Source organism: Abrus precatorius, unplaced genomic scaffold (assembly GCF_003935025.1).
Source record: "Abrus precatorius isolate BTA unplaced genomic scaffold, Abrus_2018 Scaffold8, whole genome shotgun sequence".
Lineage (NCBI taxonomy): Eukaryota > Viridiplantae > Streptophyta > Magnoliopsida > Fabales > Fabaceae > Abrus > Abrus precatorius.
This window is the reverse complement of record NW_020874428.1, coordinates 4,959,683-4,973,100: the sequence shown is the minus strand read 5'-3', so window position 1 is coordinate 4,973,100 and position 13,418 is coordinate 4,959,683. Positions and strand designations below refer to the sequence as shown.

General features: G+C 30.5%; 1 pseudogene; it reads right to left on the bottom strand.

The window, feature by feature from the left end:
• Positions 1–1,318: 1,318 nt before the first annotated feature.
• Positions 1,319–3,011, bottom strand: LOC113874125 (annotated as a pseudogene).
• Between the last annotated feature and the right edge of the window lie 10,407 nt (positions 3,012–13,418).

Below are 13,418 nucleotides of genomic sequence, written 5' to 3'. Positions count from 1 at the left end.
TTCCTATGTCAACATTTAAGATATAGTTTAAAGTTAAGGACATTTATACCTAATAGGGGTGACATTTTTCTCAAATTGTTACTTTGATACCAACATCAATTACTTCAACCATTCATCAATCTAACTAGTCAATTAATAATAATGTTGAAGACAAATTTATTTGGTCAAGCAGTTGAAGAGAAGCTATACAACTAAACATGATTGTACTAGCTCATTGGTAGGAGAACTTTGTATTAGTACATTAGTTAGAGATGAATTTGACACATTCTTTTTGCAAAAAAGATTAAATTCCTAATTTGTCTTATTTGTTGTGACGTTCTTCTCACAAATTACTTAAGGTATATATAATAGGAGCTTGACACCTTCACTCATTTGTTTAAGATGTCCCAATTATAATGAGGACACTCTCCATTGTGTCAGAGATTGTTTGATAGTAAAGAAATTTAGGTTCATGCAAGTCTATGGAATGAATGATGATAGCTTCCTTTGACGCCAACAACTGAATTACGACTTAACATAAAAGTAATATTTCCTTATTTTTAGTTACACTATGGTGAGTATGGAGGGTTAGGAATGATGATTGCATTGCTTGAAAAAAGACTTTAATTTATAAAATTATACTTAATGTTATGAATGTTACCAACTAACTTCATTTACGTGAACAAATGCAACAATCTTAGATCCGCTTGAAATGTTGGATTTTTTGGGAGGCTAATCAAAATTTTGAATTCATTCTTAATGTTGATAGGAATGCTTAGGAGAGCTTAGAAGGAGCTGATTTTGATGCTCTTATCAAAATAGGAATGATAGTTGACTTATAAGAACTTTTGAAAATGATTGACATTTTTGACAATATCTATACTAAACTTATAGTCATGCTTTAGGAGTTAAAAATAATTATGAATTTAAATAACAATTATCTCGTGTTACTCTAACACAATGTGGGTTATAAACTTTGTGATGAACATTGTTTCATTTTTCTACAATTATACTAATTTTATTTTGGATATAAAGAAGTGACTAAGAAAAAAGTGACAGATCATATTAGACAAAATTATTTAAAAAATTAAGTTTTATTTCTTACACTTTAAATTACTCTTCCAAGCTAATGCTAAAGAAGTCTCATATATAAAATTGTAAAATTTTTCTTTTTTCCTTTTATTTATTTCTTTGCTTCACTCTATAAAAAAAATATTAATTGAAAATTTTAAAATTTGAACATTAACTATTATTTATTATACTTATAAATATTTTATAAACAAGGTTCAAATTTATAAAATAATAATTATATGGAAATTTATAAACTGAGATCCCTTGATCAAATGCTTGTGTTTGTCACCTTAACCTTCAAGCCATGTCTCATATGAAGGACAGCGGAAACGCTAGGGGTTATGGGGTGGCCTTCCTTCACTTTGATGTGATAACTCTAGAGTATAGCAGCAGCAGCCATCTTCATCTCAGTGAAGCTTTTGTCCTTAATTACCCGAACAACTTCTTGGTCCAGCAATGAAAGTAATGAACTTGTAAGAGGGCATGTGAATAATCCTCCTTTCTTAGAAATCTGCCTCTCTGGTCTAAATTTCAAGAATCTTTTCCCCATATTTCATTCATCCTTCCCATTGAATATAGAGATATATTATCATGGTATTTGAATTAATCCCATGGCCACTAGGAAGAACATCAGATTTTAATGCACACTTGTGCTCAAAAGGTACTGGAGGATAGAGCCTTAAGGCTTCACTCAATGCCACATGGAGGTAAATTATCCTGCTAAGCCTTTTCATACCTAAATCCTTCCAATTACCTTCTCTTGATGGTAAATTTTATCGAATCTCTTGAAGAATATTGGATTCCACAGATGGGTGTGTTGCAACCAGCCAGAAAAACCAAGTGAGACCTGCACTAATGGTGTCCCTCCCAGCTGCAAGGAGATTCATCGCTGTGTCTCTCATAAACTTGTCATTTATATTTCCCTTTCCTACCTCATCTATAAGAACATTCAGCAAGTTAATCTGCAACTTGCTAGGCTGCTACTGCTGCTGCTTTGGTCTTTCACGTTGCACTTGGATGCGATTTCTTCATACAACATCTGGTCTGGTCAATACTTTTCTGGCTTTCTTTCAGCTTCTTCTCAGTTCCAACATCAAGCCATTTCAGCTGATTCTGGAGATAGAGAAAAAGACAAAGCGAGAAAGAGGTAGAAGAAGATACGCTAATAATTAATTTTTGAAAATAATATAAATTTTTGAAGAAATTTTGTATAAATATAAGTTTTTAAATAATAAAATTTTTAATAATGTAAATATATTAAGTTAATTTTTTTATTTAGTTTATCACTTAATTAAGTATAATTGATGATAAAAATTAATTTTTTATATTCTAAAAATGTTGAGAATTATATTTTAATATTTTTAAAAAAAATTATTTTTATAAAGATTAAAAATATAATTAAATATGATTATAGTGATAAAAATATATCACAATTAATAAAAAATACAATCAATGACAATAAATTTCATAAATAGTACTAAATTTAAACTAAGAAAATGAAATAAATAATCAAATGAAACTAAAAGTAAAATTATGATACATTCGTAGGCAGCCCTTATGATACATAAAATGGTGCACTCATACACGGTAACTTTTAACATATCGATGGTGTATTTTAGTGTGTTCGCTCTTCTTTAAAAAAAATTAGAGGATGAAAGTATTAATTTATTTTTTACCTTTAATTTAAGGATTGAAATTACAAATTAATTATCAAATAAACAAGTTAGACGAGGAAACGTTGTCACAAAAGATGCAACGTCACCAAAAGAGGGTGGCAGTATGATGGTTGCAGCATATGCATGGTTTAAGGATCCTTGGAAAAGAAGAAATGAATCCAAAAAAGACAGCAAGGATGAAATGCTGCTAGAGAAGAAGATGATTATGCCTCTCTTCATCTCTCCTTTCTTCTTATGTTTCATAAACTCTTTCTTCGATTTCAACAGCTTCAGTTTCTCACCCATGCAAGCGGCTGAAAGAGCGCCGTGTATAGTCCAATGTCACCCAAATCTAAAAATATTACTAAATATTGAATCTAACAATCACCCACGACTCAAAATCAAGTTTTTATTCATGTGATCGTAGAAAACAGCACTGTTTGATACCAATGTCAATGACACAATCATCTTAACGCTTCTTTCTCATAAAATCACTAGGATATTATTACATTGATCCCTGAGCACTAAGTTTATTCATGAAGGGTGAAAAGGGTGACTTCTTATGCTAGATTCTCAACAATCAATTCTTAAAAAAAATTAAAAGATTGGATTGGGTTATTGAGATTGGGAGGGGTTCGGTAACAATAGAAATAAAAAACCAAAACTTGAGCAAATGCGTTAACAACTTCTAATTCTATTCATCCAATTTTTTAAAAAATCTATCAACGGTCAGGAATGTTAGTGAATCTATCGTCCAACTTTTTCTTAAAAAAAGAAGAAGAAAGATGCTAAAATCCACTGTAAAGGGTCAACCTACTATAATTAAGTTTTGTTTTTAAGTTTCAATCCTTTAAAATTTTTTATAAGTTTCAGCAATAATGTTTATTAAAATTGTAATAATCTCTTTTATTCCTTTCCAATTTTCATCATTTCACACTTCTAGCAAGAAAACGGCGGGGGAAGGAGATTATTACATAAAATATTCTATTACTTTCTATCATTACATGACCTCCAGGTTGAAGCATAAACTTATATAACTCTTGCACGAAATGCTGCAATTTGTTGAAAGAGTTCCTTTGAAAGAGTTCCTCAGCTAGAACTGTTAGACAAACGATCTTTATTGACTGAGGAACATATGCAGCCTCTTGGAGTTAGAAGTGGAAACTAGCTGAGCCTAAGATTGACGTATTTACTTGAAATCTTAATTTAAAGTCTGATTAATCTTTTTTTTTTTAAAGTCGTCTTGAATTGAAATTTTGTTTATAAACTTATTCTATAATATAGCTCATTAAATAAAGTTATGAACATACTTCTAGATAGAATAATGAGCTTATACTTATACGTAGGCTAATAAGTTTTAAGATTTTAAATAGACTAATAAACAATTTTTTCAAAAAATTGTAGTAAACTTTTAATACAAGAATAGTAACAATAATATTATTATCATTATATTATTTATATTTACTTAAATATATTAAGTCTAAAGAATTTCTTATTTTTAAAAGTAACCTAAACTAATTCCATCCTTATTTGAAGCGATCGTTAACACTGCATTTAAAGGACACACGTGAATTAAAGATTTATAAATCTTGATGAACAAATTTGTAGTTGTTGGCGCTCCATCTTGCTAACTAAAATGAATATTTGAATTTGCTAAGTATATATTTGTAAATTGCCTCATATGTTACCTACTTTCAATATCTTTATTGTTTTTATTTTATTGTTTGGTTCTTCCTCTATTTCTTCCGTGACTATCCCATTGTCCTGCTAAATTGCACCCTTGACAATCGCCTCTTACTTACAATGGTCTTCGCCTTTATGCTAGCAGCTAGTTGGTATGGTTTGCTCTATTTACCTTGCTTGCCACTTAGGTAACTTAGGCACCCATCTAAAATGAAACATGGGAGAAAAAACAAAAAAAAATTAGAGCATACCCGTGATTAAATGAAGATGAAATTACCAAATACATAGGATCCATCAAGTTCATGGATATTTTGTTCTTCCCATATCTAATTATTAAATTCATGCTTATATAACAAACCTGCTTGCCTTCATTTGATTTTTGCAACAAAAGCAACTTTTTTTTTAATACTTGATGCTCAACTTTACATCATAATCCAAATCCCTTTTACTTCTTTATTTATTTTTATCAAACTTGATTAAATTAAGTTTTAAAGACAACTTAATAATAGTATATATACAAATAAAACTATATTAAAAAAATATATTATATAAGGATGACAAAATGAGTAGATCTATTATGTTTTGTTCTAATAAAAAGAGTTGTATTTGACTCATTTCATTTTATTAGTGAGTTAATGGGTTGATCTAAAAGATATCTTTCAATGACAAATAATGAAAATAAATAAATAAAAATAAAAGTAAGAATATAATATGAATAAAAGAGAGAAAAAAACTACTCTATTAATAAAAAATATATTTTATTTTTTTATTTTTTAAAATTATATAACTTTTGTCAAAGAATCATATTCAAATTGAAGGATTAAGTTAGGGTGAGTTAGCAAACTAAGTAACTTGATCATAAGTAAGTGACCATCTTTAAATCTTTAGATGTATTTTAAATTTCATAAACGGTTCAGATCTTCAACCAATAACTTAATAATACTAGTTTTTATATATTTATTATTTAATTCTCTATAAAAATTAATAATATTTCTCTCGAAACCTTCAAAACCTCTTAATTTATATCTTCAAAGCCTTGTTATCTTTTTCAAACTCTATCTACCCCTTCATTCTATGCCAACCTCGGCTTGAGGTTGGCTTTTTGGAAAGCATGTTCCCACTGCACTCACTATCTGGTTGGCCTTCTAGAGGTAGTGGGAATTCTCCTGTTCCTTGGTCAAAGGCTTGGTTGGATGTGGGATCTACTCTACGAGGAACAATATGGATGTAAATGATATCATCACAACCTCTCTTTTTGTACCACTAGGGATGCTTAATGTCATTTCGCCAATTGGCGTTACATGCTTTCGTGTCTCTCAATGTGGTTAGTGTTGGGTGTTTCCTAGCAATGAGGCTTACATCCATTCGCATTAGCTCATCCAAGGTTCCTTACCCTTATGCAAGAATTTTTGAATAAATCATCTTCCTATCAAGGTTAAAGAGTTGTGTATCTTGCATCTAAGTAGTACTTTTTAAAAAGTATGCATTTATATGCCTTGATATAGTTTCAATATATAATTAAAAATAACTTTTGAATCAATAGAATGTTAGAATGTAATTTTAGATCTTTTAGGTTTTCCACAAACCCTATGTATGAAAATGATTTTTAGAATTTAAATTTTCACATCCACCTCACAATCTCAGTTCATTATGAAAATGAACTTTTGTATTGATAGATTGTTTAATGTTCTTTTAAATCTTTTTCATTTGCTCCCTACAAAATGTTCAATTCTGCATTGCACAATCTCTGCAATTTTAGCTTAAGCCACTTTTGCTAGCTTAAGCGAAAATTATAGGGCAAAGATGGCTCACAGGAATCATTTCGCTTAAGCCGTTCAAGATATTATACTATACGCTTAAGTGAATATAAGACTAAGAAAACCCTTACTTTATAAGTGAAATGACTATGGCTAAGCGAAATAACTATGACTTAAGCAAAATAACATACGGTGTAGCAAATATGTCTTTCATTTCTCATTGTAATGAGCTATGTTATATTTTTATTTGATAATTGAATATATGTATTAATAAAATTAATTGTTTCATTCAATCCTCTTGAAGCAGCTTGCAAACCAAAACTAAACTAGTTTTATCTTTGGGAGGATAGTCAAGGGGTTAATTATTTTAAGGCTTAAATATGTGATTTGTTCCTATAAATATAATGCATTTTGTGATAAGTTCTTATATATATATATATATATATATATATATATATATTGTTAAGATTTAGTTTGTAAAATATTAGCATGTTAAGATTTAGTCCTTGTTGTCAATCTCCTCTTTGTTAAGTGCTGAACTGACAGTTTCAGATTATAAATTCTAACAAAAAACTTTATAATGAACTATTACAAAACGTGTTATATTTATAAGGACCAAAAACATAATTAAAGTTAAAATATTTTAAAACATTAAATGACGTGACAATGACGTAGGAGTGTTGAGCTGACTCTCTATTAATCATCTCACTAAATCATAACAAAAAAAACTTTATAAGAACTTATAACAAAATGTGCTATATTTGTATAGACCAATCACATATTTAATCCTTATTTTAAATATGAGTTTTAAAGAATTGAATTATAAAAATCTAATTTAGAATTAAAATAAAGATGATTCGCGATGCAAAGATAGATTTGTAAAGTATGTTTTAAAATTTATATGTATCAAAAGTTATCATTAATAATTATATCAAAATTTTACTATATGAAAAAAACAAAGAGCTTAGTCAATGTCTCCATGCATGCCTTCACAGGTTTTATCACAAGGAGGAGTGTCATGGTAGAGTATGCAAATTATGAGAAAACAATTAGTCTAAGAGGCAGGGCAAGAGCAAGGGATGGACTATAAAGATAGGGGTGACAACTACGCATTTGTTTTCTATCTATGTTTAGATTTTGTTTGACAATTACGTATTAATTTTTTGTATAATGAGCTATATTAAGACACTTATCAAATTAAGTAAAAAAATAAAACAATAGTAGTGATAAATATTTACAAGCTTTTGAAAATTGAGAAATTTATTGGAATCAGTTTAAGATATTTGTTTTAAAATTTGAATAATATTAAAGTAATTAAAATAGTTAAAAATAGTAATATAGAAAAATTAAAATAAATGTGATGACCCTCCACCTTATTTTATGCCTTATTTTTATAATTGTAATAATGAGTTAACTGATTAATAATAATTATTGACTTTTTTATGATAATTTGGGTTAATTCTAAAATGTTCAAATACCAAATTAGTTACTATTAATCCAAGTTACTTTAACAAATAAAAAATTTGTTTTTCAACAGTCATTTTAGCTATTTAATTAAGATTTTAAACATTTAAAAAGCCTTACCAAATATATTTTTCGCCTTAATGTCAACTTTTATAATTGAAATATATGCCCAAATTGAAATTGTAATAACTAATAAAAAACTAAAAATAATAGGAAAACTTTACTTTTTATACTATTCTATTTTGAGTTTGAGATTTGCGTCCATAACATATTACTTAGTTGAGTAATCTAATATCAAATTAATTAAATTGCATCTGATTGGATTAGTAGTATCTTATGGTGATTAACAAATGTAAATAAATATATATTTTATTTTTAAATTTAAATTTATAATTTAGGTGAAGATAAGAATGAGTCTATAAAATAAATTAAATAAAAATTTGTTATCTCGCTTAAGCAAATAATATGAGACTTTGCTTAAGCTAATACTATTTTGCCTAAGCTAATGGTGTTTCGCTTAAGTTAATGATATACTGTCCAAGCTAATAATTTTTTGCTTAAGCTAAATTTATGTCGTTAAGTGATAAATTGGGTGCTTAAGCTAATATTATATCGCTTAAGCTTATAAAAACTAGCTTCGATCAAATAAATATAGCTTAAGTGAAATAAGTATAGTTTAAGCGAAGTAAGTATAGCTTAAGCAAGATAACTTTAGCTTAAGTGAAATAAATGTAGCTTAGGCGAATGATTTCTAATTTAAGCTAAAAGTATCGTGCTTAAGATATTTTTAAGTTGAAACTTTAATTTATCTTGTAATACCTAAATTGTAACGCCCCAAATTTTGTAATAATATTTTAATTACTATACATGTATATATGTAGGGTTTTCCATGTGTTTGTATATGATTGGATTAGATTGATTGGACCGAAAAATAGGTTAAGGGTGTAATACTGGGGCATTCTTGCTGTAGCTAGAGGGCTCTAGGAGGAAGGCGTGAAACTGTCGCTTCTCGCTGCAGCGAGAGGTCCTTCGCTGTAGCAACAATTTGGGGTGCATTTCTGGGTGCAGTCTCGTAGCGAGATTCTGCAGAAACCAGAATGCAATTCCCTCTGAGATTTTTGTTGCAGCAAGAAAGGGTGTCACTACAGCTCGTTGTAGTGAGAGTGTCGCGACCAGAAAAAAATTTAAAAGGGTTTAGGGTTGGGGAACCTCATTTTCTCATATCTACCTTCGAAATTTCTTCGATCTTCTCAATCCCAAACCCTATTTCACTTATTAAATTGCCTCCAAAGTGTTCGTGAGTTAGATTGAAGGTTAGATTCGTGTTGAGGACGCTTGGAGGTGAGTTTTAATAGTTAGGGTTTTGATTTTCGTCCTTCTTCTCTGTTTTCTGGATTTTCTTTGAGTTCTCATGGAGTTTTCCATATGTTCTAGGGATGAAACTCGTGTTGAGAACGTTTTTTTACCATTGTTGTATATGATTCTTCAATTTGAGGTAAAGGGGAGTAAATCTCAAACCCTAACCTCTCTTAATATTTTAAATTAAGGAACCTGTGAATATTTTGATAACTTTCTAAATGTAATTTGTAATAAGGATGCAAATGAAATCATTTTCGAAGGAATACTATAATTTCAGTAAGCAAAAGTTGTTTGAGGGTAGTTGGAATGACGTCAAACCTTAGGATAGGTGATTCTATTGTTATTATTGAGAAACGTGAATGATGGATTGTATAACTGGGCTGAGTCCAGAAGTGTCCGACCTCTGCCACATTATATTTATTGTGTGATGGGTGATGATTTTCTGTGTTGGATAAATATTTAAGGATGATTGTGGTATGTTGACACTGGTTGAACCAGGTTGAAATGAAGGGTGTTAGAGTATTGTGAATGTTGAGATTGATTGATGATGTATTTATGTTGTTTAATGGTTGAAATATGCCAAATGAGTGAACCTATACTATAATGCAAGTCTTTGTCTGTTCTTAAATAAAGAAAAAGTTTTATGTGTGATGTAATCATAGTGCTACAGTGAGCGTGACTATGTACATTGAGTGCACATGTAAATGAATTGAATGAAATGCTGAACAAGTGATCATAATACGGGAGTTAGACTGGACAAATGGATGTGATTGTAATACAGGTATTGTGGTAAGACCAATGGGAGTACTCATAATAAATGTATTGTAATACACCAAGGTATATGGGTAAGACTCACGTAATATGACATGTGCCCTGTGAAAAGAGTGTGAAAAAGAGTGAGAAACGTGGTGGTGAGTTTAGATAGTTACAGTGATCCAACTGAGGGTATAGAATTCGGAGAAGATTTAAAAAATCTTGGAGAAATGAGGGTGGTGAATGCTAGTGGGGATAGTGCACAACGATTTGCTGAAAATGAAAGCATTCACAAGCCACAAACTCATTTTCTGACGAGACTCCTGGCTATACCTTTGCTAGAAGGGGCTGGGTCGGCACACGTGTATCTGTGTTGCTGCGGCTAACTGGCGGTTAGCTAAACTGTGAAGTCCTCAAGGGATCTCAAGGGCATTGAATGTGAAAGCAAAATAAATGTGAAAGTGTGATATGTATAAATTGGTATAGAAATTGTACAGTTATGATATATGCATTGTAACATGTCGGTTGGTGTTGTTACGATATATGTATTGTAATACATTGACGTGTGCGATTAGGACATATGCGTTGTGACATATTGATTGACGTGGTATAATACATGTAGTATGACGTGCAAATAAGTAGAAAGATGTATGATATGAAGTTGTGAGCATGATTGATTGTTTGTTCTGTGCATGCTTCCTGGTAATGGTAACTTGGTTGATTAAGCGTTATTGTTGATTTAATCCGTGTTGGGTGGTATTCTTAGTACTGTACACGCATGTGAGTATTTACTTATGTTAAACTAGAGATTTAGTGCGACGGGATATACTCACCCTTACTAATATTTTTTAGAAAATGGATGTGAAGAAATAAATATGTTTGACCCGTCCTAGGATCATAAAATGAGGGTGTTGGAAGGAAGACTGCTCTGTAGGGATTAAAATAGTTTGAGAAATTGTATTGTTTTATTAAATTATAATTTGGGTTGACCAAAATTTGTAAATGACCTTAATGTTAAATTTCAGAATTTAAATCCTCAAGCAGATTTTTGGTTGTAGAGAACATTTTGGAAATGTTCTTGGTGGAAATTCAGAATTTATATGTATTCAAAATGAACTTAATGGTTTGTCAGAAGTAAAGTTGAGTTTTATTTGATTATTTTAAAGTTTTAAAGTTTTTACCCTTGGAAGCTTAACTTCTTTTGGAGTTTTATGAAATTTTTATAAAATTCTATCTTTATTCTATTATTAATTCCATGAATAGAAATGAATTTATTTTTATCAGCCATGAAAATAATGTTTACTATTTAAAGGAAATTTAAGGTGTTACATAAATTGTTTAAGCACATAAATACTAGTTGAAGCAAAAGTGATGTAGAAAACATTTATTTAAATGAATATTGTAACGTCTCAAATTTTGTAATAATATTTTAATTACTATATATATATATAGGAATTGCCATGTGTTTGTGTGTTTGAGTATGTGATAATAATGTGTATTGGATGGTGGTGTGAATACATAATGTGGATATATGTCTGTATATGTGATGAATGTGGATGCTGATTGTGCATTGAAATTAGATGTACTGAACTAATTGAAAATAGGTTAAGTGTGTATTTCTAAGGTATTCTCGTTGTAGCGAGAAAGTCTTAGCAGAATGGAGTAAGAGGTCCCTTGCTGCAGCAAGAGAGTGATAGTGAACGGTGCATTTCTGGGTGCAGTCTCGTTATAGCGAGAGAGCCTCGCTGTAGCGAGATTTTGTAGAAATCAAAGTGCAGTTTCCTCTGATATTTTTGTTGTAGCGAGAAGGGTATTGCTGCAGTGAGAGATGTTTCGCAGCAGAGATAATATCTCGTTGTAGTGAGAGTGTCGCGACTTATAAGGTATTTGAAGGGTCTTGGGTTCGGGAAACATATTCTCACTCTTCTCCCTTTATTTCCCTTTCGATTCTCTCTATTCTCAACGCGTTCTTACCGATTAAATTGCCTCCAAGCTGATTGGAAGCTGGATTGAATGTTGAAATCGAGTTTAGAACACTTGGAGGTACGTTTGTGAGTTAGGATTTTAGATTTTTCGTCCCTATTCCTTGTATTCTCAATTTCTCATGGGGATTTCCATGTTTTAGGGATGAAAATCCGTGTGGAGAGCTATTTTATCATAGATTTCGTGTTTTGGTCTTCGATTCGAGGTAAGGGGAGTTGATCCCAAACCCTAACTTCTCTTGGGTAGTTTAAAATGGAAAACCCTTACCTACTTTGATAAATATCTAAATGTAATGTGTAATAAAGGCTCTAAATAGAACAGTCCTTGAAGAATACTATGAATTTACTAAGTAAACATTGTTAAGAGTAGTCGGGACATGCTATTTGATGTTTTTGGAATAATGGATTATGCTACACCTTAGGATAGACGACTTTATTATTACCGAGAAGATGTATATGTTGAATCATACGATTGGACTGAGCTCAGAGGCGTCTGACCTCTAGCACATTATATTGACCTGTGTGATGTATGAATTGTTTGGGGATTTTCTGTGTTGAGTGTTTGTTGATGATTGTGGTATGTTGATATTGATTAAACTAGGTTGTAATGAAAAACGTTAGAGTATTATGAATAAAAAAGTTGGTTGATGATATTCTCATGATGAATGATATAATTATTGTATATGTTGTTTAATAGTTGAAGTATGTCAAATGAGTGAACTATATTATTGATGTGATATGATGATGAAATCGTGAGAAAAGTGATTATACTACGAGAGTCAGTATAGTTAATGGACATGATTATAATATAGGTATTATGGTACATCTAAAGGGTGTATTCATAATACATGTGTTGTAATACACCAAGTTATGGGGTCAAGACTCACGTATTATGACATGTTGCCCTGTGTAAAGGTGTGAAAAAGAATGAGAAATATTGGTGGTGAATTTAGATAGCTACAGAGATACACTGGGGTATAGAGTTCGAAGAAGATTTAAAAAATCTTGGAAAAATAGGTGTTGAATGCTTAGTGTGAACGAGTGCACAATGATTTGCTGAAAGCGGAGGCATTCATAGGTCATACACTCATTTCTTGACGGGTCTCCTGATTATACCTTTGCTAAAAGGGGCCAGATCAACACACGTGTATCCGTGTTGCTGGGGCTAACTAGCGGCTATCTAAGCTATAAAGTCCTTAAGGGATCTCAAGAGCATTGAATAATTAAAGTGAAATAAATGTGATGTATATGAAGTAGTATAAAGGTTGTATGATTATGATATATGCATTGTAACATATCGGTTGATGTTGTTATGATATATGTGTTGTAATACATTGATGGGTGTGATTAGGATACATATATTGTGACATATTAATTGACGTGGTATAATACATGTATTATGACGTACAGATTAGTAGAAAGACGCATGTTATGAAAGTGGTAATTGTGATTGTTTGTTTGTCTTGTGTGTACTTCTTTGTGATGGTGAATTGGATAATTTGAGTGTCATTGTTAATTCAATCCATGCTAGAAAATATTTTCAGTATTATATAATGTGTATATATATATATATATATATATATATATATATATATATATATATATATATATGATTATTTTGCCTATGTTAAATAAGAGATTTAGTAGGGTGAGAGATACTCACCCTTACTAATATTTTCAGGTAATGAAATTGAAGAGTCAAGATGTTTGGCCTG